The sequence below is a fragment of the Triticum urartu genome, chromosome 6A (genome assembly GCF_056163025.1).
Source record: "Triticum urartu cultivar PI428250 chromosome 6A, HENAU_Tu73, whole genome shotgun sequence".
In the NCBI taxonomy this organism is placed as follows: Eukaryota; Viridiplantae; Streptophyta; class Magnoliopsida; order Poales; family Poaceae; genus Triticum; species Triticum urartu.
In genome coordinates this window covers 246,091,440-246,115,786 of record NC_141878.1, presented here as the reverse complement: position 1 = coordinate 246,115,786, position 24,347 = coordinate 246,091,440, and the positions used below count along the sequence as shown (strand labels likewise).

The window sequence follows — 24,347 nt, the reverse complement described above, 5'->3', positions numbered from 1 at the left end:
CCATCCACCATTCCTTCATTATGAGGGAGAGCCATCAGAATGTGCCTACACTTCAACATTCATTTTCTGAGAGAGAACCACCTACTCCTGTGTTGAGATCAAGATATTCCATTCCAACCATATGAATCTTGATCTCTAGTCTTCCCCATGTTGTTTTCCACTCAAATCATCTTTCCACCAAATGCAAATTTATGAGAGAAAGTTGAGTGTTGGGGAGACTATCATTTGAAGCACAAGAGCAAGGAGTTCATCAACAACACACCATCTATTACTTTTTGGAGAGTGGTGTCACCTAGATTGGTTAGGTATCACTTGGGAGCCTCCGACAAGATTGTGGAGTTGAACCAAGGAGTTTGTACGGGCAAGGAGATTGCCTACTTCGTGAAGATCTACCCTAGTGAGGAAAGTCCTTCATGGGCGATGGCCATGGTGGGATAGACAAGGTTGCTTCTTCGTGGACCCTTCGTGGGTGGAGCCCTCCGTGGACTCGCGCAGCCGTTACCCTTCGTGGGTTGAAGTCTCCATCAACGTGGATGTATGATAGCACCACCTATCGGAACCACACCAAAATTCTCCGTGTCTACATTGCGTTTGCTCCCTCCAAACTCCCCCCTTTACCTTCATATGCAAATGTTTTACATTCCGCTGCTATTCTCTAAGACATGCATGTGTAGGTAGATTGCTTGACTTGTGCTAAGTTGCTAAAATCCGCCAAGGCTTAAAATTGGGAAAAGGCTAGACTTTTATTTGGTCAAGTAGTCTAATCACCCCCTCTAGACATACTTTCGATCCTACAAGTGGTATCAAAGCATTGGTCTCCATTTGCCTTGATCTCCATAGCTTTGGTGATCATAGCCTTGGTTTCACAACCTAGGAGAGTATGGCGCCTAGCTAGGGAAATTACCACCGTAGAGGTCCTTACTTTGATGGTAATGATTTTGCTAGTTGGAAGCATAAGATGAAAATGCATATTCTTGGACATAACCCCGCCGTTTGGGGTATCGTGTGTATTGGCTTGCAAGGTGAATTCTTTGATGGGAGAGAACCGAACCGTGAGGCTAGCACGGAAGAGTTGAAGATGCCGCAATACAATGCTCAAGCTTGCGATATCCTCTTCAACGGATTGTGCCCCAAAGAATTCAACAAAATCAGCCGTCTTGAGAATTCAAAGGAAGTTTGGGATACTTTGATTGATATGCACGAGGGTACCGACTCCCTCAAGGAATCCAAATTGGATGTGCTTCAAAGTCAACTTGACAAGTTCAAAATGAAGGATGGTGAAGTTGTCACCGAAATGTACTCTAGGTGACATGGAATTGTCATGCCAGATGTCCTTGTAGAAGGGCTTAGTTGTGGAGCCATTGTGACGTGGTTAGCTTAAAGGGGTTAAACGGGACAAAGGACACGGAGAGTTTATACTGGTTCGGCCCCTTGTGGTGAAGGTAAAAGCCTACTCCAGTTTGAGGTGGTATTGCTAGGGTTTCGATTACCAGGGAGCGAATACACTTTGCCTGGCTTTCGATCTGTTGTTTCTTGCCCTATGCCACTGACGGGTCGTCCCCTTATATACACGGGTTGACGCCCTGCAGCTTATAGAGTCCAGGCCGGCTCATACAAATATGTCCGGCTCGGTGACTTATCTTACATGCATTATAATACAAGTTACATATACATGTCGGTTTATACTCATGGGCCTTAAGTCGCCTCTCGATTTGTGCCCTTTAACAGGCCTACTTCATCAACTGACACCTTCACATACTCATGGGTTTGTCTAAATGAGCCGCCATTGGGATAACCCAACCCCTCCTGGGTGGGTCATATCCAATAGTCATATCCCCAACATTAGGCCCCAGGTTGATTTGAACTTGTTCATCTCAATCTTCAACACTTAGAAAAATCCTTCTTCATCTTCCTGTGAAACATTCGAACCCGCCATGACGTCATCTCCGGAAATTGCGGTAACCCGTCGTGACGTCACCTGTGATTAATACCACACATAGCCCAAATCTTTAATAAATCTTTTCCTTTGCTGACCCTCCAAAAATCGAGGCGCCCGTGCCATCATATATCCATTTTCCTATCTCCTCGATTCTCGCAGCTGCCACTTATCCTTCCAGCCTTATAAATAGGGCCATGGGTTCACTTCTCATTCTCCCCCTTTGCCTTCTCTCCTTCTTCTTCCTCCCCACGACGTTCCAGTATGCCCGAGCTCCACCGCCATCAACCTTTGTCCCCTTCATCAACTCCGGCTGCTCATCACCCTGACCGGACCAGAACGCCGCGATGCTCCTCCTCTGTCAACCAGAATCGGTAAGTCTTCCCCTTTCCTCTTCATAGACCTGTTTTAGGGTTTGTAAGTGCATCTAGTGCCCCTTAGTGATTTTGGTGTATTGAAGACTTATAGGTTAAGGGATTGATGCGTTTGTGAGTGTACACAGGTCTATAAGTCTATGAGGAGTTTGATATTTACAGAGAAAGTCGACCCCTAAAAATGAAGTTCTTCGACTGAAGACTTTCTGAAGACTTTGAAAGTGAAGAAATTGGTGTAATCCTGAAGACTTGGTATTCATTCGAGGAACATGAAGCATGAAGACTTTTGTTTTTGTAGTTTCCTTTTCTCTTTCTTGAGTCATAGGAAACACCGTACTGTTAAAGGGGGTCGAGGAAATACTAAGGAAAAATTTCCAAGTGATGCTCAACTCAAATCCTACACCTACCAATCCCTTCGAGTGAAGCCATTGGAAATCTCATATAGCTTAGTCAATTTCTTTAGTGACAGAGATGAAGTTCTTCTGGTCTCTGAGGAATTTGTTCTGACTGAGGAGTTAGGAATTCGCCAGTGCGGATTGCCTACACAGTGAGGAACATGATAGCCCTGAGGAATTTGATACTCAAAATTCCGACTGTTGCTGTGCTATGCGCCAGTTGTCCCAAAATATCTACCCACCTAACGGTCATATCATTGAAGGGCATTTGTCTTATCATGTCGGGCTGCTCCCTAGGCTATAAATAGCCGCCCCCGACAACCACTAGTTGGTTGGCTGCTCCAAGAGAAACTAACACTTGTCATTTGAGAGCATCCCATCCTCCGAGGACTTTGAGTGAAAATCATCAAGTGAGGAAAACCCAAACCCAAACACCTACAAACCCAAAGTGATTGAGCATCACTGAAGAGATTGATCCTGCATGGATTCGACGCTTGTTACCTTTGAAGATTGTGCATCTTCCAGACGGTTAGGCGTCATGGTCTAGAGCATCCAAGAGGAAATTGTGGATCGCTGAGTGACCGAGTTTGTGAAGGTTTGGAAGTCACCTGAAGACTTACCACGAGTGATTGGGCGAGGTCTGTGTGACCTTAGCTCAAGGGGAATACGGTGAGGACTAAGTGTCTTGAGCTGCGTGTTTAGGACTGGGTGTCCGGGACTGTGTGTCCTCAGGTTTAAATACCTAGCCGCCCTAACCAGATGTACAACTGTCACAGCAGTTGGAACTGGTCTACCAAATCATTGTCTTCACCGAGCTAATTGGTTCCAATTCCTCAACCCTTCCATTTCCTCATTTCTGTATCGTGTGCTTGTTCATATCTGTTTGAAGACTTTGACTGAAGACTTTCTCTATTTCCTCAGCTCAATTCTTCAGTCTGTTTGTCTTGATTCTATTTATCCTGTGTTTACGCTTTCTGTACTCTGTGCTTGTTTTCATTTCATCATGAAGACCATGCTCATGCTCTGTTACGTTTACTTCTGAGTACTTATTCCACTGCAAGTAGTTCTTCTCTTAGGAATTTCCTCACCCTGAAATTCCTAAGTGAAGAATTCATAAAAATCGCCTATTCACCCCCCTCTAGTCGACTTAACACACTTTCAGGGTTTCTCTGCTCGTCAGTGTTCATCACCGTTCTTCCCTTTCTCCGTCCTAGATCGCATAGCTCTGATCTGAAAATAGCACATATCTTGCACAGTAACAGTTTTAGCACTTATTTTTTATATCAGACTATATCCTCATTGCAATAGATCTCATCTGAGCACTCCCATTTTTCTGATGCCACCATCTTAGGTTTAGCTTTTATTTCCTTTTCTGAATAGCTGTAGATCCAATCTTATAACTTCAACCTGTGAAACCTGTTTGTCCCAATACTTCGTAGAATTTGCTCTTGTCAGATTTTAAATATCCGTGCTGGTCATGGCGGCTTATATCACCGGCTTACAATTACCCATATATCATTAGGCCCCATCTAAGCCGCCATTCTGATTATATACTGTATCTTTTACTTCCGGTTTGAAAAAATGTATTAACATAAACCAGCAACCTTTCTTCCTTTTTAGGCTTCTTTGTTCACAATGCCGCCAAAGACAACCACCTCATGCAATTGGGTTCCTTCCATTGTCACCGAAGGCACTCTCCAGGATTTTGTTAAAGTCGGGTATCTGCCAGCAAAGAACATCATGCATTATCGCGCCCCCTAACCAGATGAAGAAAGACCTCAACCGAAGGATGGTGAGGTCATTGTTTTCACTGACCATATGAACCGGGGCTTCTCACCACCCGGCTCTAAGTTTTTTCTTGACGTTCTGCACTTCTTTCAACTCCACCCGCAAGACATTGGACCCAATTCTGTGTCAAACATTTGCAACTTTCAAGTCTTCTGTGAAGTATACCTTCAAATGGAGCCCATTGTCGAACTCTTCAGGGAATTTTTCTATTTGAACCGCCAAAACGAGTATACAAACGGGCCCAACTTGGAACTTGGCGGAATCTCCATCCAACGAAGAAGAGACTCCATCTTCCCTTATGCTCGCTTCTCGAGTCACCCCAACGATTGGAACTAGACATGATTTTACTGCAAGGATGTCACACCCAAGCTGGTTCATGCATTAGAGTGTTGCATCATGTCTACTTTTACAGAAACTAGAAATGGGGATGACAGAACCCCCAACACCCCCTGGAAACAACTAGGGTTTACTAAAATTATTTTCAATGAACCCAAAATTGCCTTCACAAAATGTTCATCATTTCTGGATTGGGTTAAAACCCCTGGAAAAAATGGTGCACTCTTTTCTAGGACATTCTGGATTATTTGAATTAAATCATAAGTATTTGAATTTGGGCATTTAAATGCTATAAAATATTTCAAATGCCCAAATAATTCTGGATTTAAGTGAGGCTGTTAGGAATAATCCCAACATAGCCCACAATTATTTTCAGGATTTTAGTAAGTGCCTAAGTATTTTTAATAAAGCCCTAAAGTTACAGAAAAATAGAAAAAGAAAACAAAACAGGAAAAGAGAGAAAGAGAAAGGCTTACCTGGCGCCCACCCAGCAGGCCCGCCTGCCAGCCCAGCCCAGCCACCGCTCCAGCGAGCTGCTTGGCTTGGCCAAACAGGCAAGCATCTGCTCGACAGCGAGCACAGCATGCGTGCCACGCAGCTGCCCGCCGCCTCGCTGCTCCCCTCGTCGAGCTGTCGACGTGGGACGAACCCCCTCTCTCTCCCCGACCTTGCAGACACCCGCTCTTCCCTCTGGCTCCTCTCTCTCTCTCGCCCTCCCCGACGTCGCCCGAGACGTCACCGTCACCGCCGCTCGCCGCAGCCACGTCCAATGCCGCCCCAGCGCCCTCTCACCGTGTCCGAATGGTTCGCCGTCGTCGACTACGTCGACTAGCCAAGCCACACGACGCCGGAGCCCCTGCATCGTCCCCACCGCTGTCGTCTTCAACCTCGGGCCGCCCAAGATCGCCGTCGCCGTTCCGACCGCACCAAGCCTTCCACGAGCACATTGACCATCTCTGCGGCTTCCCAGTGGGCTACTGCTCCTCCCCCTTCTCTCCGCTTCGTCGCTAGAGCTCTGTAGCCACCGTGCCTCTTTCGTCCGAGCGCACCGCCGCCTGAGCTCGTCGCCGACGTAGCTCCGGCCGCTTAGCGGTCCCGCTGGCACGTCCAGCATGCTCACCGCATCGCGTAGATGCTGTAGGTGCTAGCGCCATGCCGCCTAGGCCACTGCAGGCACGCGCACGAGCTGACCCGAGCTTCGGCCTCCGCCAAGCTCATCGCCAGCGATGCTTCGGCCACTCCCCGGCCAAGCCATCACCATGGCTAGATGTGGGCGAGCACCAGCTGCCCGTAGCTGCTCTACGCGCAACAAATGGTGCCTTGTGGGCAAATCCCGCAGCGCGCCGCCGCGTCTGGCCTGGCCGGCGGCTGAACGCCGGCAGGCTTTGACCCGCTGACCGGCGAGGTTGACTCTGCTGAGACAGGTTGACTTCCCCCCTAGCCTATGACAGGTGGGGCCGACCTGCTAATTAGTTTAGGATTAGTGCTAACTAATTTTAGTTAGTTTAGGTCACTAACATGTGGGCCCAGGCCCCACTTACAGTTAGTTAGTACTAACTTAATTCTGTTAGTTAGCTGAGACACTGACAGATGGGGCCCACCAGTCAGGTTTGACTGGCCCTGGCGCCTTTGACTCGCTGACGTCACAGTGACGCAGTGCTGACGCAATTATTTATTTTCTGGATTTATTTTTATATATGAAATTCCAGAAAATAGCCAAAACTTCTAAAAATCATAGAAAATCAACCATAGCTCCAAATCAAACAAATTATATATGAAAAATGATTAGAAAAATTCAATCTATCTATCTGTAATGGTTTCATGCATGACAAACCACTTTAATCTTGCTGTTTAGGTGAAACAAGCTAACCCACTTATTATGCATAGGAACTTTAACTTCCATTTGAATCTTTGGTTCAAATGGACCCATTTCAACTTGTTTCACATTGCATTAGGTAGGACACATCATTTTGCCATGTCATAGCATGCATCATATTGTTGCATATTGTCATGTGTTGATTATGTTCTGTGTGTCCTTCGTGGTAGGTCCTGCCTCCGAGGATATCTCCGAGTATCCAACTGAAGGGCAGTACCCTACTACCACTCCATCAGACAAGCAGCCCCATTGATCATATCGATACAATCCCATGTTCTCGCCTCTGCTCTCATTTACTGCATTAAGACAACAACGTTTCAAACTGCTGTGTGCTATGGTAGTTGAAACCTTATCCTCTACGTGACCTGTCATTGCCACAGTAACTAGATGAAACCCACTAGCATGTGTAGGAGTTGATTGAGCCATGTATGTGTTTCCTACCTTGCTATGCCTGCTATGCTTAGAGTTGTGTCAGGTCTGGTTCATCTGGGTGATGGGCTAGAGTGAAATGATTATGTCGGTAATGTGAGGGATGTGTTGAACATGATTTGGTAAAGGTATCGATGAGAGGCCATGTAGGATTACATGGTGGATTGTTTCATTGAGGCCGTCCATAAGAACTGAGATCTGTATGCGTGATTTAAGATTCAACTACTACCACACATTGGGCCCTGAAATATGACCCCGCTCGACTTACTGACCCCTCTCGTCCTCTGTCCAGGAGTTGCAACTAGTTTCTGGTGTTTGTAGGTTATGTGTTGGCGGCCGTGCGTAGCGCTGACCCTAGGGGTGGGCTATGACGCGGTAGATACACTGTGGCCGGGTATGCCGGGCGCCCGTTTGGCGTCTCGGGACCCTGTACACATGGTTTGGGGCCGTTGAGGACACCCCGGCCGGATTTCCTTGCGGATGGAACCTGAATAGGCGATAAACCTAGACTAGAGACTTGTGTGGTTAGTCAGGTCGTGGTCTACACCCACGTCGGCTTTTGCTTGAAGTCTGCCGAGCACATGTCGTGTGCAGACGCTAAGTGGTGGAAACATGTGTGACGAAGTACACCCCTGCAGGGTATAAAACTATTCGAATAGCCGCGTCTGCGGTAAAGGACTACTTGGTTGCCTATACAGTTCATAGACAAGTTAACAGTTACCACTAAAAGACTCAAGATAAGTGTGAGTACCGAGGATGGCCCTCTCGTAGGATGACGAGGGAGGATCCCTGGTGGAGTATTGTGTTGGTGATTAGTGGACTCGTGTGCGAAAACTATTTTACTAGTGGTGTCCCGTAGGATAGCTTAGCCAAGAGTCAAAGCTGGCTTGCTGCAATAACTCCACCACCTTCTTGAGAATGAGCATGTATAGTAGGTTCTGATGTAAGACTTGCTGAGTACCTTTGAACTCATGTTTGCTTAATTACTGTTTTCAGACGACAACACCGCCCCCTCCGATGGGTTTTATGTAGATCTCGACGTCGATGAGTGACTTGCCACCCAGGTGGTGATCCTGGCCATGGAGGGGCCTAAGTAGATAGACAGGCTTCGAGAAGCCTTCTTTCTTTCTAGTGTCTGTACTCAGACTATTTGCTTCCACATGTGCTTGTATGCTTGTATGACTTGAGTGTCGGGTCATGTGACCCCTACTTGTATGAACATGTTATGTATGGCTCTCTGGAGCCTTTAAATAAAGTACTTGAGTTGTAGAGTTTTGTTGTGATGCCAGGTTGTATTTGCACATATCGAGCATATTGTGTGTATGATTGAAATGCTTGGTATGTGTGGGATCCGACAATCTAGTTGTTTATCCTTGGCAGCCTTTCTTATGGGGAAATGTAGTCTAGTGCTCCTCGAGCCATAGTAGTCCGCTACAGCCCGGTTCACCAGAGTCCTGCTAGCCCAACACTACTGCTCAGGACACTTGACTGGCCGGCATGTGTTTCACTTCGTTCCTATGTCTGTCCCTTCGGGGAAATGTCACGCGGTGACTTCCGGAGTCCTGCCTAGCCTACTACAGCCCGGGTTGCCCGGAGTCCTGTTAGCCCAGTGCTACAGCCCGGATTCACTCGTTGATGACCGACATGCTCGATGTGATTCATGTATGCCTGTCTCCATAGGTCCGTGCCGCTTTGGGTTCACGACTAGCCATGTCGGCCCGGGTTCTCTGTCATATGGATGCTAGCGACACTATCATATACGTGAGCCAAAAGGCTCAAACGGTCCCGGGCCACGGTAAGGCGACACCCGTGGGGATACCGTGCGTGAGGCCGCAATGTGATATGAGGTGTTACCGGCTAGATCGATGTGACTTGGAATCGGGGTCCTGACAGCGTTGGTATCAGAGCCGGACTGCCTGTAGGTTCGTTGAGCCAAACTGGTCGATGTCGAGTCTAGAAATGCTTTAGTTATATGTAGGGGAATTGATTGTGGGAGGGAACGTAAGGCTCTTTTACTCCTTTACCTTATGCCCTCTGATCTGAGTCATTCTCTTGTCACTCAACGTGGGTTAAGGACTGGGCTCTCTTCTTCTATCAAGTTCACGTGTTACTAATCCGTAGTAGCTTATAGGATTGTTGTTACAAGCCTCAGTACAGTTTCTACTACTTTTAGTATGTTTCCAGTTGAATCAGAACCTTGGTATGATGTTGGTGAGTGGTATTGCAAACTGTTGTGGATGTCTCAAATCTTTTGCTGAGCGTTTACAACCGTTAGGCTGTCCGATTTCCCCTAGAAAATTCTAATGCCTTTGCATTATTCTGTGCTTTCAGATGGCCACCCATTCGCAGAACCAATTGGTTTGTCTGACCCGGTGTGTTGATGTGCCCGGCCACATGGCCATGTTGGTTCGAGTGATGGTTGAGTCAGGCTATCGGTGGTATCCGGAATATACCGTCGAGGAGCAGTTCAGAGATTTCAACCAGAGCCAGTACCTTTGTACCGTTAGGATATATCCCTCTTATCCTGGAGCCACTGAGTGCCTTCACTGTTCCTATGGACTTGGGGTCACTATTGAGATGTCTGTCCAGGATGTAGCCTATTCAATGATGACTATCATTCGAGCCAGGACTGCCTTGCTACAGATCACCGATTTCCGATACATGCCAGCCTCACTTCCCGGAGCACAGGGGTACTATCAGGCCTTGTACTATGACTCTACACATGAGGAGTCACTACTCCGCACCACTGCCGAGATGCTCGAGGATAAGGACCACGAAAATCGGGCCTTGCGTATGGAGCTTTTCCACACTCATTCTGATCATTGGGCCACTTTGACTCGGTTTGCACCTGCGGTGCAGGCAGGATACATGGACATGAGGGATCTGTACCCTGTACGGTATGGATTGCCAGATTGTATGGAGTGGCGCAATGTAGGAGGTATCACCCCTCCTCGTGGCCCCCGTCTACCACCACCTGTGGGACCAAGGCCACATCCGAGTCCCTATGGTCCGCACGCTCCGCAGGACCGTCTGTTCCCAGATGATCATGTTCCACTTCCAGGCCTTGGTGGCGACTTCTATGAGGATTACTACGGAGCCGTCTGAGCTAGTAGTAGTATCACTAGTACTATAATAGTTGTATTCTCCACAGTCTTGTGTAACCGTGGGATACGACTTGGTGTGTATCACGTTCCGGAGGTGTAGAAAAATAATGTATAGGAGCTTGGAATGCCTTCGATGAGATGTAATGTCTTTCACCGTAGTTGTACTCTAGCCCGGGCTTGTACTAAACTATGTACGGCGTATATGACCAATGGTATATATATGGCAGTTTCTATATTGCCATGTCGTGCAATGAACATCTTAGCATTCCATGTTATCCATTACATTCTGCACTTCCTTGCTAAGTTTGTGCCATCCTTATCTAAACCATTGTCTTATTTTCTCCTAGGATGGTCAACACCCGTAGCAACCCTGCTGCCCCGGAGCAGGGGGAAGCCAGTGCAGTTAGGGGTGAAAATCTGCCTCACCCGCCTTCTCTGGCTGAAGTTATGCTGGAGGCGGAAAGAAACAAGCGTGAGACTAACCGCTTGCTGGAGCGGATTGAGCAGAACACTGCACGCCATCAGCGAAATGACTTGGTGTCAATCAATGAATTCATCAAGTTGTACCCACCAAAGTTCAATCATTCTGTCGAGCCCCTCGACGCAGATGACTGGCTCCGCAACATCACACACAAGATACGTTCTACTAACGTAGCCGAAGCTGATAAGGTTACCTATGCTGCCTATCACCTCGAAGGCCCTGCTAGCCTTTGGTGGTAAAACTTTGAAGCTATGCGCCCGGTCGGCCAAATCACTACTTGGGCTGAATTCAGTGAGGCTTTCCGTGAGCATCACATCCCGGAAGGTCTCATAGATCGCAAGAGGGAAGAGTTCTGCAATTTCACCCAAGGAAGACTGACTGTGGATGCATATAGTCATGAATTTGGGAATCTGGCATGATATGCTCCTGAAGAGTTATCCACCGACGCTAAGAAGCAGGCAAGGTTCCGCAAGGGACTTAGCCCTGAGCTTCGCCGCAATCTTCGTCTGCACGAGTGCACCTCCTTTCAGAAGTTGGTCAATAAAGCCATCAGTGCTGAGACAGGCCAGTCTGACTATGACGCTTCACGCAAGCACTCTCGTGATTTTGGCTCTTCATCCGGCTCTGGATCTCAGAAGCGCCGGGTGTGGATTCCAAGCACGGCACTGCCACCCAGGTTCATTCCGAGGACATCCTTTGAGGCGCCTCGTCCCAACCAGCAGTTTGCACCGTCCAAGCCATATGGTGGCCCCGCTGCTAATGCTGCTCCACGCCCCAATGTTGTGACATGTTTCAAGTGTGGAGAGCCAGGTCACTATAGTCAAGAGTGTCCCCAGAACAACAACCCCAATCAGTCTGGAAAGTCCGTTGGTCGTGGTAAGCCAGCGGGAAAAACATTCTACGCCAAGCCGGTCACCACTGCACGTGGCCATGTCAACTATGTCTCAGCCGAGGAGGCTCATGAGGATCCTAACGTCGTCCTTGGTATGCTCCTTGTTAATTACCATCCGACATCTGTTCTTTTCGATACTGGAGCATCTTATTCATTCATATCTGAGAGCTATGCTCGATTGCATAACACAACATTCTGTGACATGCCCACTAACATGGAAATTCAAACGCCTGGCTCTAGATGGAAAACTTCTAGAGTAAGCCATGGGAATGAAATTCTTGTCGATAGACTTGTCTTCCTTGCATCTTTAATAGCTCTCAAGTCCTCGGACATAAACATCATCTTGGGTATGGACTGGATGTCAGCTCATTATGCTAAGATTGATTGTGCCACTAGAACCGTTCAACTTACTCACCCATCGGGCAAGACAGTCAATGTATTAACTCGAGTGGCCAAGCGCCAGCTTTACTCCCTAAATGCCAACCCACTTCCAGACCTTGAAGATATTCCGGTAGTCCGGTACTTTCCGGATGTCTTTCCAGAAGAACTGCCAGGTGTTCCACCTGACAGGGATGTCGAGTTTGTGATAGACCTTGTTCCAGGAACCGTTCCAATTTCTAGAAGACCCTATAAGATGGCACCCTTAGAACTAGCCGAGCTTAAGAACCAACTCGATGAGTCCTTGAAAAATGGTTTCATCCGTCCTAGTTCCTCTCCTTGGGCTTGCCCCGTCCTCTTTGTCAAGAAGAAGGATGGAACGGATCGGATGGTTGTAGATTACCGACCTGTCAACTTGGTCACTATCAAGAACAAGTATCCTCTTCCCAGGATCAACGATCTGTATGACCAGCTCGCTGGATCCTCAGTCTTTTCCAAGATGGATTTGAGGTTGGGCTACCATCAAATCAAAATCAGAAACAGGGACATTCCCAAAACGGCCTTTGTTACTCGTTATGGCCAATACGAGTACACCGTTATGTCCTTCGGTTTAACCAATGCCCCAGCCACCTTCTCTTGGTTAATGAACTCGGTCTTCATGGAGTATTTGGATAAATTCGCCGTAGTATACCTCGATGACATACTCATCTACTCCAAGAATGAAGAGGAACATGCCGAACATCTAAGGCTGGTATTGACGAAACTTCGAGAGCATCGCCTTTATGCCAAATTCTCCAAGTGTGAATTTTGGTTGCCAGAAGTGACCTATCTAGGCCATGTAATCTCTGGTAAGGGTATTGCTATCAATCCCGAGCGAGTTCAAGCCGTCCTTGATTGGACTCCACCTGAGACGGTGAAGCAAGTTCGGAGCTTCCTTGGCTTAGAGAGCTATTGCCTCCGCTTCGTCGAGAATTTCTCCAAGGTTGCTAAACCTCTAACTGAACTCCTCAAGAAAGATAAAAAGTTTGAGTGGACCCCACAATGCGAGTTCAGCTTTCAGGAACTGAAATGACACCTGACATCTGCTCCCGTACTGGTACCACCAAATTTCTCCAAGGACTTTATTATCTATTGCGACGCCTCTCGACAACTACTGGGTTGTATACTCATGCAAGATCGTCAGGTACTTGCCTATGCCTCACGGCAATTACACCCACATGAGGAAAACTATCCCACACATGATCTAGAGGTTGCAGCTGTAGTCCACGCACTCAAAACTTGGCGACATTACCTTCTCGGTAATCATTGCGAGATCTTCACCGATCACCAAAGTTTGAAATATATCTTCACCCAACTGGATTTGAATCTCAGGCAACGACGTTGGGTCGAGTTGATCTCGGATTATGACTTAGGAATAACTTACACCCCGGGCAAAGCCAATGTCATGGCTGATGAGCTAAGTCGTAAATCTTATTGTAACAACCTGATGTTACAACAAAGTCAACCACTTCTCCATGAGGAATTTCGTAAGCTTAATCTTCACATTGTTCCTCGAGGATTTCTATCCACCCTGGTGGCGAAGCCTAACCTTACGGATCAAATCATAGCAGCCCAGAAGCGTGATAAGGGCATATCCCAGATTAAGGAAAACATTGCGAGCGGAGTTGCTAAATGTTTTTCCATGGATGAGCGAGGTGTTGTCTTCTTCAAGAACCGCTTGGTGGTTCCCAAGAAACAACATCTACGCTAGTTGATTCTTAAGGAAGCTCATGAATCCCCTCTCACCATTCATCCCGGTAGTACTAAAATGTATCAAGACCTACGTCAGAGGTTTTGGTGGACTAGGATGAAGAGAGAAATTGCTCAATACATTGCTAGTTGCGACGTTTGTCGTCGTGTTAAAGCAGAGCACCAACGGCCTGCTGGCACCCTTCAACCTTTGGCTATTCCTGAGTGGAAATGGGATAAAATCAGTATGGATTTCATTACTGGGTTTCCCAGGACCAAGAGAGGGAATAATGCCATCTTCGCCGTGATCGACTGTGTTTCCAAAGTAGCCCATTTCCTACCTGTTCGTGAGAGTATCACCGCTAGCCAGCTAGCTGAATTATACATCTCCCGTATAGTGTCTCTTCATGGTGTCCCATTGGAAATTAACTCAGACCGTGGGAGTCTCTTCACCTCTCGATTTTGGGAAAGTTTCCAAAATGCTATGGGAACTCATATCTCTTTTAGCACTGCCTTCCATCCTCAATCAAGTGGTCAAGTAGAGCGAGTCAATCAAATTCTGGAAGATATGCTCCGAGCTTCTGTCATCTCATTCGGAATGGGTTGGGAGAAATGCCTTCCATTCGTGGAGTTTGCTTATAACAATAGTTATCAAGCTAGCTTGGGCAAAGCTCCTTTCGAAGTTCTCTATGGATGAGAATGTCGAACGCCTCTTAACTGGTCAGAAACCGGGGAAAGACAACTCCTTGGCCCAGATATGATTCAGGAAGCAGAAGAGCAGGTTCGCGTTATTCGTGAGAAATTGAAAACAACCCAATCTCGTCAAAAGAGCCAATATGGTCGTAAACATAAGCTCATGACTTATGAAGTCGGCGAGAAGGCTTACCTTCGGGTTACTCCGTTAAAGGGAACCCATCGTTTCGGTATCTAAGGCAAATTGGCTCCTCGTTACATTGGACCCTTTCGCATTCTTGCCAAACAAGGAGAAGTTGCCTACCAATTGGAACTACCTTCGCATCTTTCCAGAGTTCACGATGTCTTCCACGTTTCTCAACTCAGGCATTGCTTTGCGGATCCTATCCATAGAGTGGACCATGAAACGCTTGATCTACAAGATAACCTCTCATATCGGGAATATCCCGTTCGTATCCTTGATCAAGCCGAGCATACCACTCGACGCCATAATATCAAGTTTCTCAAGGTTCAATGGTCACACCATTCCGAGAAAGAAGCCACTTGGGAAAGGGAGGATCGTCTTCGACTCGAGTACCCCACCTTCTTCCCGGAGGATCCTAAATCTCGGGACGAGATTCTTTTGAGTGGGGGTGAGTTGTCACACCCTAGCTGGTTCATGCATTAGAGTGTTGTATCATGTCTACTTTTACAGAAACTTGAAATGGGGATGACAGAACCCCCAGCACCCCCTGGAAACAACTAGGGTTTACTAAAATTATTTTCAATGAACCCAAAATGCCCTTTACAAAATGTTCATCATTTCTGGATTGGGTTAAAACCCCAGGCAAAAATGGTGCACTCTTTTCTAGGACATTCTGGATTCTTTGAATTAAATCATAAGTATTTGATTTTGGGCATTTAAATGCTATAAAATATTTTAAATGCCCAAATAATTCTGGATTTAAGTGAGGGCTGTTAGGAATAATCCCAACAGAGCCCACAATTATTTTCAGGATTTTAGTAAGTGCCTAAGTATTTTTAATAAAGCCCTAAAGTTACAGAAAAATAGAAAAAGAAAACAAAATAGGAAAAGAGAGAAAGAGAAAGGCTTACCTGGCGCCCACCCAGCAGGCCCACCTGCCGGCCCAGCCTAGCCACAGCTCCAGCGAGCTGCTTAGCTTGGCTAGGCAGGCAAGCAGCTGCTCGACGGCGAGCACAGCATGCGTGCCACGCAGCTGCCCGCCGCCTCGCCGCTCCCCTCGTCGAGCTGTCGACGTGGGACGAACCCCCTCTCTCTCCCCGACCTTGCAGACACCCGCTCTTCCCTCTGGCTCCTCTCTCTCTCGCCCTCCCCGACGTCGCCCGAGACGTCACCGTCACCACCGCTCGCCGCAGCCACGTTCAACGCCGTCCCCGCGCCCTCTCACCGTGTCCGGACGGTTCGCCGTCGTCGACTACGTCGACTAGCCAAGCCGCACGATGCCGGAGCCCCTGCATCGTCCCCGCCGCCGTCGTCTTCAACCTCGGGCCGCCCGAGATCGCCGTCGCCGTTCCGACTGCACCGAGCCTTCCCCGAGCACGCTGACCGTCTCTGCGGCTTCCGGGTGAGCTACTGCTCCTCCCCCTTCTCTCTGCTTCGTCGCTAGAGCTCTGTAGCCGCCGTGCCTCTTTCGTCCGAACGCACCGCCGCTTGAGCTCGTCGCCGACGTAGCTCCGGCCGCTTAGCGGTCCCGTTGGCACGTCCAGCATGCTCACCGCATCGCATAGATGCTGTAGGTGCTAGCGCCACGCCGCCTAGGCCACTACAGCCACGCGCACGAGCTGACCTGAGCTTCGGCCTCCGCCAAGCTCGTCGCCGGTGATGCTCCGGCCACTCCCCGGCCAAGCCATCACCACGGCTGGATGCGGGCGAGCACCAGCTGCCCGTAGCTGCTCTCCGCGCAGCAAATGGTGCCCTATGGGCAAATCCCGCAGCGCGCCACCGCGTCTGGCCTCGCCGGCGGCCAAACGCCGGCAGGCTTTGACCCGCTGACCGGCGAGGTTGACTCTGCTGACACAGGTTGACTTCCCCCCTAGCCTATGACAGGTGGGGCCGGCCTGTTAATTAGTTTAGGATTAGTGCTAACTAATTTTAGTTAGTTTGGGTCACTGACATGTGGGCCCAGGCCCCACTGACAGTTAGTTAGTACTAACTTAATTCTGTTAGTTAGCTGAGACACTGACAGACGGGGCCCACCAGTCAGGTTTGACTGGCCCTGGCGCCTTTGACTCACTGATGTCACAGTGACGCAGTGCTGACACAATTATTCATTTTCTGGATTTATTTTTATATAGGAAATTCTAGAAAATAGCCAAAACTTCTAAAAATCATAGAAAATCAACCACAGCTCCAAATCAAACAAATTATAAATGAAAAATGATCAGAAAAATTCAATCTATCCATATGTAATGGTTTCATGCATGACAAACCACTTTAATCTTGCTGTTTAGGTGAAACAAGCTAACCCACTTATTATGCATATGAACTTTAACTTCCATTTGAATCTTTGGTTCAAATGGACCCATTTCAACTTGTTTCACATTGCATTAGGCAGGACACATCATTTTGCCATGTCATATCATGCATCATATTGTTGCATATTGTCATGTGTTGATTATGTTCTGTGTGTCCTTCGTGGTAGGTCCTGCCTCCGAGGATATCTCTGAGTATCCAACTGAAGGGCAGTACCCTACTACCACTCCATCAGGCAAGCAGCCCCATTGATCATATCGATACAATCCCATGTTCTCGCCTCTGCTCTCATTTGCTGCATTAAGACAACAATGTTCCAAACTGCTGTGTGCTACGGTAGTTGAACCCTTATCCTCTACATGACCTGTCATTGCCACAGTAACTAGATGAAACCCACTAGCATGTGTAGGAGTTGATTGAGCCATTTATGTGTTTCCTACCTTGCTATGCCTGCTATGCTTAGAGTTGTGTCAGGTCTGGTTCATCTGGGTGATGGGCTAGAGTGAAATGATTATGTCGGTAATGTGAGGGATGTGTTGAACATGAGTAAAGGTATCGATGAGAGGCCATGTAGGAGTACATGGTGGGTTGTTTCATTGAGGCCGTCCATAAGAACTGAGATCTGTATGCGTGATTTAAGATTCAGCTACTACCACACATTGGGCCCTGAAATATGACCCCGCTCGACTTACTGACCCCTCTCATCCTCTGTCCAGGAGTTGCAACTAGATTCTGGTGTTTGTAGGTTATGTGTTGGCAGCCGTGCATAGCGCTGACCCTAGGGGTGGGCTATGACGCGGTAGATACACTGTGGCCGGGTATGCCGGGCGCCCGTTTGGCGTCTCGGGACCCTGTACACATCGTTTGGGGCCGTTGAGGACACCCCGGCCGGATTTCCTTGCGGATGGAACCTGAATAGGCGATAAACCTGGACTAGAGACTTGTGCGGTTAGTCAGGTCGTGGTCTACACCCACGTTGGCTTTCACTTGAAGTCTGCCGAGCACATGTCGTGTGCAGACGCTAAGTGGTGGAAACATGTGTGACGAAGTACACCCCTACAGGGTATAAAACTATTCGAATAACCGCGTCCACGGTAAAGGACTACTTGGTTGCCTATACAGTTCATAGACAAGTTAATGGTTACCACTAAAAGACTCAAGATAAGTGTGAGTACCGAGGATGGCCCTCTTGTAGGATGACGAGGGAGGATCCCTGGTGGAGTATTGTGTTGGTGATAAGTGGACTCGTGTGCGAAAACTATTTTACTAGTGGTGTCCTATAGGATAGCTTAGCCAAGAGTCAAAGCTGGCTTGCTGCAATAACTCCACCACCTTGTTGAGAATGAGCATGTATAGTAGGTTCTGATGTAAGACTTGCTGAGTATGTTTGCTTAATTACTATTTTCAGAGGACAACACCGCCCCCTCCGATGGGTTTTATGTAGATCTCGACGTCGATGAGTGACTTGCCACCCAGGTGGTGATCCTGGCCATGGAGGGCCCTATGTAGATAGACAAGCTTCGAGAAGCCTTCTTTCTTTCTAGTGTCTGTACTCAGACTATTTGCTTCCGCATGTGCTTGTATGCTTGTATGACTTGAGTGTCGGGTCATGTGACCCCTACCTGTATGAACATGTTATGTATGGCTCTCTGGAGCCTTTAAATAAAGTACTTGAGTTGTAGAGTTTTGTTGTGATGCCATGTTGTATTTGCACATATCGAGCATATTGTGTGTATGATTGAAATGCTTGGTATGTGTGGGATCCGACAATCTAGTTGTTTATCCTTGGTAGCCTTTCTTATGGGGAAATGTAGTCTAGTGCTCCTCGAGCCATAGTAGTCTGCTACAGCCCGGTTCACCGGAGTTCTGCTAGCCCAGCACTACTGTTCAGGACACAAGGAGAGTGTTGGGGATTTCATAAATTTTCATATTTGAATTTTCTCAAATTTGAAAAGAGGATCAATTTGGTTTTAATACTTTTCTCTCCAATTATTTCCAATATTTAAATTAAAAGAGAGAAGATAATATGACTTCTTCAAAAGAGAAGGAATATCGGAGAATAAAAATTTAAAATCAAATTTATTTTTTATTTGTATTTTATTTGCTATTTTAATTGAATTAGAAAAAATATGCATTTTTGAAAATTGCATTTTAGGCCAGAAAAATGTTCACTTTGTTCTAAATAATAGGTTTAGACGGTGAAAATTGTTTCTGGCATTTTTAGAATTTTTTATACATTTTTTAGGATTTTTCTTCGGGCGAATTTTTTTTAAAAAACTTTTCCCGCCTGACTGGCCGAAGCCCAGCCGAGCAGGCCGGCCCACCTGCGTGCCGCCTCCTTCCCGCGTAGAGCCTCGCCGCCGCACGGACACCGAGGGGAGTCCGAGCCGGACTCCACCCCGCACCGCCCCCTTCCCCAAGGGCCACCACCCCCCGGCTTTTAAATACCGCCGCCCGCGCCAGCTCCTCTCCACCTCGCCCCACCGCAGCCGCCGCTGTAGCTCGCGCTCGCGCCGCTCACTGCCCGCTGCCGCTGCTGCTGCCGCAACTGCCCGCTTGCGCCGCCGGCGCCCCTGCCTCGCCCTCACCTCCGCCGAACCGGTAAAACTGATCTTGGTTTCCTTGGTTTTGTCTGGTTTATTTTTTTCTAGGGTTTTGTCGGTTGGTTTAGGTCGGTTTTCTTTTTTGGTTTCACTAATTAGCAAACATTCGTTCGAATGTCTCTGTTAGCGAATGTATTTGTCTGTTTGTCCCTCATGGCGAACGTTCTTTCGATAGCCTTTTCTTTTTTATTTTATTTTTAGCCAGGGACCTATCTGTGATTATTTTTGTCACAGATTAGCCCCTGATCTTCAAACCTTCGCAACTTTTTACTCGTCCGTCCAAATCTAGTGAAACCAATGCCAAAACCTTCGTCTTGTTCCCCTCTTTCCAGGTAGTCAACTTGAACATGGTTTTGACAATTTAATATTTGGTTTCAAGAAAATTTGTATTGGAACTTCTTTTGATCATAGTTGAGTTTCGTAGCTCCGATTTGATTGATTCTTTTTGCAAATCGAAGCTCTTCAGTTGAACTTTCAGTTTGGATCTTTTCATTTGAGTTTTTCCCTTGCATCCTATGCTTGATTGCTCATGTATGCTATTGTTTGTTTACGATAGAGTTTCCCGAGTGCGAAGCGTGCTACGACGAGTCACTAGGGTTTTCAGACCGTCAGCAAGGCAAGTAACACTTTGATCATACCCCTTATTACCCAGTTTTTATACATTAGTTCAATCCTCAAAACACTACATGGTTAGGACTTGAATAATTGTGGGTACTAGGAAGTAGTGATGATGTAGTACCTATTGCCTTTACTTTCAAACCCTTGGAGTTACTTCTATGTTATGCTTATACTACCATGCTATGCTCGTAGACGTGGTTTGGTTTGAGTGATCCATGACAGATGTGATAGTTTTAATTAATGGTTACACTTAAGGTGGCTACTATAATACACATCTGGGTGGATTGGTTGAGGCACCCTGGTGCACCCAATGGTTGTCTGGGCACCTGGAGCAATCCAGTGTTGTCCTGGGATATCCCGGAGTACCCGTGTGATCAACCTACGGTTTGCCACCCAGGCTCAAAGGGATCATAAGATTATTCATGCTGGAAACTTCAGTGTGCAGCCACAACCCATTATGGGCTCTGGCATAGTTGAGTAAGTTGTGTGACCTCTTTTAGTGGTAGGCTAGCAGATGTAGGGGATGTGGGTGGTACCGTCTACCCAGAGTAAAGAGTTAATACTTCTGAAAGACTGTCTCTCGGTCATCCATTTCTCAAACACCATGGAGTGCGAGAAAATCCGACGGAGGAGATCGAGTCTTGTGGGGAAAAGTGCGCAAACCTCTGCAGAGTGTATAAACTAATCATGGTTAGCCGTGTCCACGGTTATGGACATCTTGAGTATCTGGTACTTGAATTATTGATTTGATCTATTCACTCTATTAATTAATTTGTTGGGTTGATGATTATTAATTTGGGATTGAGTTGGAGGAACCTTCTCAATGTTTTCAACAAACTTTGTAGTTAAATAAAATATATTCCTTTGTTGTAGGGAAAAAGTAGCGTTATGCAAAAATAACCATAGAGCCTCCACCAACCATATATGCATATAGTTATAGCTGTTACTTGTTCATTGCTTTATAGTGTTATCTTTCCAGCATATTCCATGTGCTGACCGACAGAGGCTGCAACGTATTATGTTGCAGAGTTTTCAAATGAAGAGTAAGGTGCGCTATGTCGTTGTCATGCACTCAGCTATGCCGTTGGAGTTGATGGACTCATTTTATCCTTCGAAGCTTCCGCTGTTATCTTCATTAGATGGCCTTCAGCCATATTATTGTAATAAGTACTCTCTTTTGAGATATTTGATGTAATAAGTGTGTGATTGAACTCTGTTATAAATCCTTCAAGTACTGTGTGTGTCAGCATTACCGATCCAGGGATGCCACTTATACACAGAGATTTGACCGTTTGAGGTCAGATCGCTACACTAGTTTAGACTCCAACAGTTGCTTCAGTATCACCGAGTTTAACAAATCGGTAGCTCTGAAATGATTTCTGTGGAGAACTAGAACTAAGTTTTTGACTCATATGTTTTGCAAAAGCTCTGCACTTTGTGATGCTCTCTATTCTACCTCATCTATATCCATTCACAGGGTTTGCTGTCAGTTTAATTGCCAGGATGTCTGACCAAAGTGATAGTCAGAACAAGTTCGAAGAGCAAGTGCAATTGAGTGAGGGCACTAGTCCCTCAAGCAGCTATGATGAGGCCAGCAGGAGCACTCCCAGTAACTTGCCCATGGCAGCCACCAGAACAAGGAAGAAGAAAATCTCAGATTCTAAAGATGAGGACTATGTGGCTGTTGAGGAGGAAGTTAGCTAAAAAAGAAAGTGTTGAAGAAAGAGTATGCTACTGCTGCATCAACTAAGCCTGGATTGCACAAGAATACCCCTTCCAAGAGGGTGCCAACCCTAAAGGCCAGAGCCTCAATTGCTGAAATCACTAAGCCAGCGGAAGAGGCTGCTGGAGAGGGAAAGAAAAGGAAAGAGAGGGTCAAGAAGACAACTGCCAAAATCATTGGTAGATCCTCTATAATGAGAGATCCAGAAGAAGATGAACATGAAGAGGATGCTGCACCAGCACCCAAGTCCCATAAGATTATGGGGGATGCCATTAAGTCAGAGGCTGCCACTTCAAAGCCCAAGACAGCCCCAATGCTGCAGCTCAAGCTTAGAAGATCTCTAAGTCCAAGAGAAGCACCAGGAACATCCTAGCTGAAGAAAACAACAAGGCCCCAGTGCCTGAAGTTGAAGAAGAAGATGCAGAAGCCCAAGTGCTGAGAAAACTGAAACCAAAGATTCCAGAACACAATGACACTCATCCAATGGCTAAGGACATGAACATCAGGAAGGATGCAGGACTGATACTTTGGAGACAGTCTGACCCCTAAGCTATGAGGAGGAGGCCTGCAGTGGACTATAGGTTCCACACCAAGGAACATCAGGATTTCTATGAGACCATTCGGCTGGACAAGAAGCCTATAGTCTGTGATATGAAATGGGTTGATTGGGAATTCATTGATGAGAATGAAGACTATTTCCCAGGAGTGCGTGAAAGCTTCAAAGCTTGTGGAGTTGATAAGTTTGTGGGACAAAAGCTTACCAAATGGAATGATGAGCTCATTATGCAGTTCTATTCTACAGCTCATTTCTATCCAGATGGTAGAATTATATGGATGTCTGAGGGTACAAGGTACCATTCAACTATTGATGAGTGGGCCAAGTTGATCAATGCCCCAGAAGAGCATGAGGATGATTTGGATGTGTATGCCAAGAAGAAGAAGGACCACAACTCAATGGCAAACATGTACAAGGAGATCCCCGACAAAGCTTTGGAGACACACAAGCTTGGATCTGTGCATTATCTATTGTCTGGTCTGCCTACAATCAACAAAATCTTAAGGCATACTCCCTTACCCAAATCTGGAGATCACAAGATGATAAGAGGACATTCAATCAACCTGCTGTAGATATTTGATGTTCCTCAAAAATTCAAGGTCATAAGTCTGATTGTTGAGACAATCAAGAGGACTGCTGCAGATGAGAAAAGATCATGTGGTTATGCTCCACACATTCAAGTGCTCATCAATTCCAAGATGGGCACAGACACTTACTTGTTGGACAAGGAGCATTTACCATTACACCCAGAATTTGAGGATAACATAGTTGTGATGAATGAGGATGATCCTTCATCAGCAAAAGCACAAGAGAAGAGAGCTAAGGAAAAGGCAGAAAAGGCTGCAAGGATGCCAAGTGCTGAGGAAGCATCTCAAGTGTTCTTAAAAAGCAAACAAGATCAGCTAGGTTATCTGATCCAGGCAACATTGAGGATTGAGAAGGGCTTGGCCACCCTGACTCAGAATCAGGAGAGCTTGGAGAGGATCGTTGAGGCAAATTTTTATGATCTTGATCTCAAAGTGACTGAGATACAGATTGCAGTCGAGCAGCTCCAGGAGGAAGTAGAAGAGAAGAGAGGAAAGGCAACTACGGATGCTTTTCAGCGAGTGCCAAGAAGTCAGAGGTCAGCTGCAGTGCCAGTGCCAGATATAAGAGCTACTTCATCTGCACCAGCAACAGCTTCTGTGCCACCTCCAGCAACCACTCCACCATCTCCAACATCATCCACTGATGCCTTCGTCTTTGGAGTTATCTCTACACCACCTCCCGAAGACCAAGCCTGAGAGACGCATAGCACTATGCATTTTCAAACTTTTTGGTAACTTGTTGCCAAAGGGGAGAAATGTATAGATCATAGGCTTCGAGAGAGAGTGTTTTGCTGCTTTGTCTCTCTTACTATTAGGTTGAACTTTTGTGTGTGCTCGGTTGATACTTTTTATGTCTCTGTGCGAGATACTTATATGATCATGTGTTTGATCATATTATACTTTAATGTCTGCTTGGATTATATTATCTTTTATATCCCTATATGATCACTCACTTTGCTTGGTGAAGAGTGCATGTTTTAATTCCTATCATTTTGAGCGCTCCACCAAGATGTATGTGACATGGAAGAGTGACCCATGATCCTAATTGATTGTGCATTTGCATTCAAAAGCAAATCTTAAATAATGCACAAACTTAGGGGGAGCTCTTGCTTATCACATACTTCTCAAAGCGACGATGTAATTTAAATTTTATTATCATTTGTCGAAACTTTGATCTATATGTTGCCATCAATTACCAAAAAGGGGGAGATTGAAAGTGCAACTATCCCTGGGTGGTTTTGGTAATTACTAACAACATATAGCTCATTGAACTAATACCATTTCAACATGACCATTTCAGAAAGTTCAATGATTGGCATGGCATGGATTAGGAATGTGGACCCCTCAAAATGCTAA

The 24,347-nt window shown here is 46.6% G+C and overlaps 1 pseudogene; it reads left to right on the top strand.

Moving 5' to 3' along the window:
* Nucleotides 1–22,221, top strand: part of LOC147964894 (uncharacterized) — a 43,489-nt pseudogene extending 21,268 nt beyond the window's left edge.
* The last annotated feature ends 2,126 nt before the right edge of the window (nucleotides 22,222–24,347 follow it).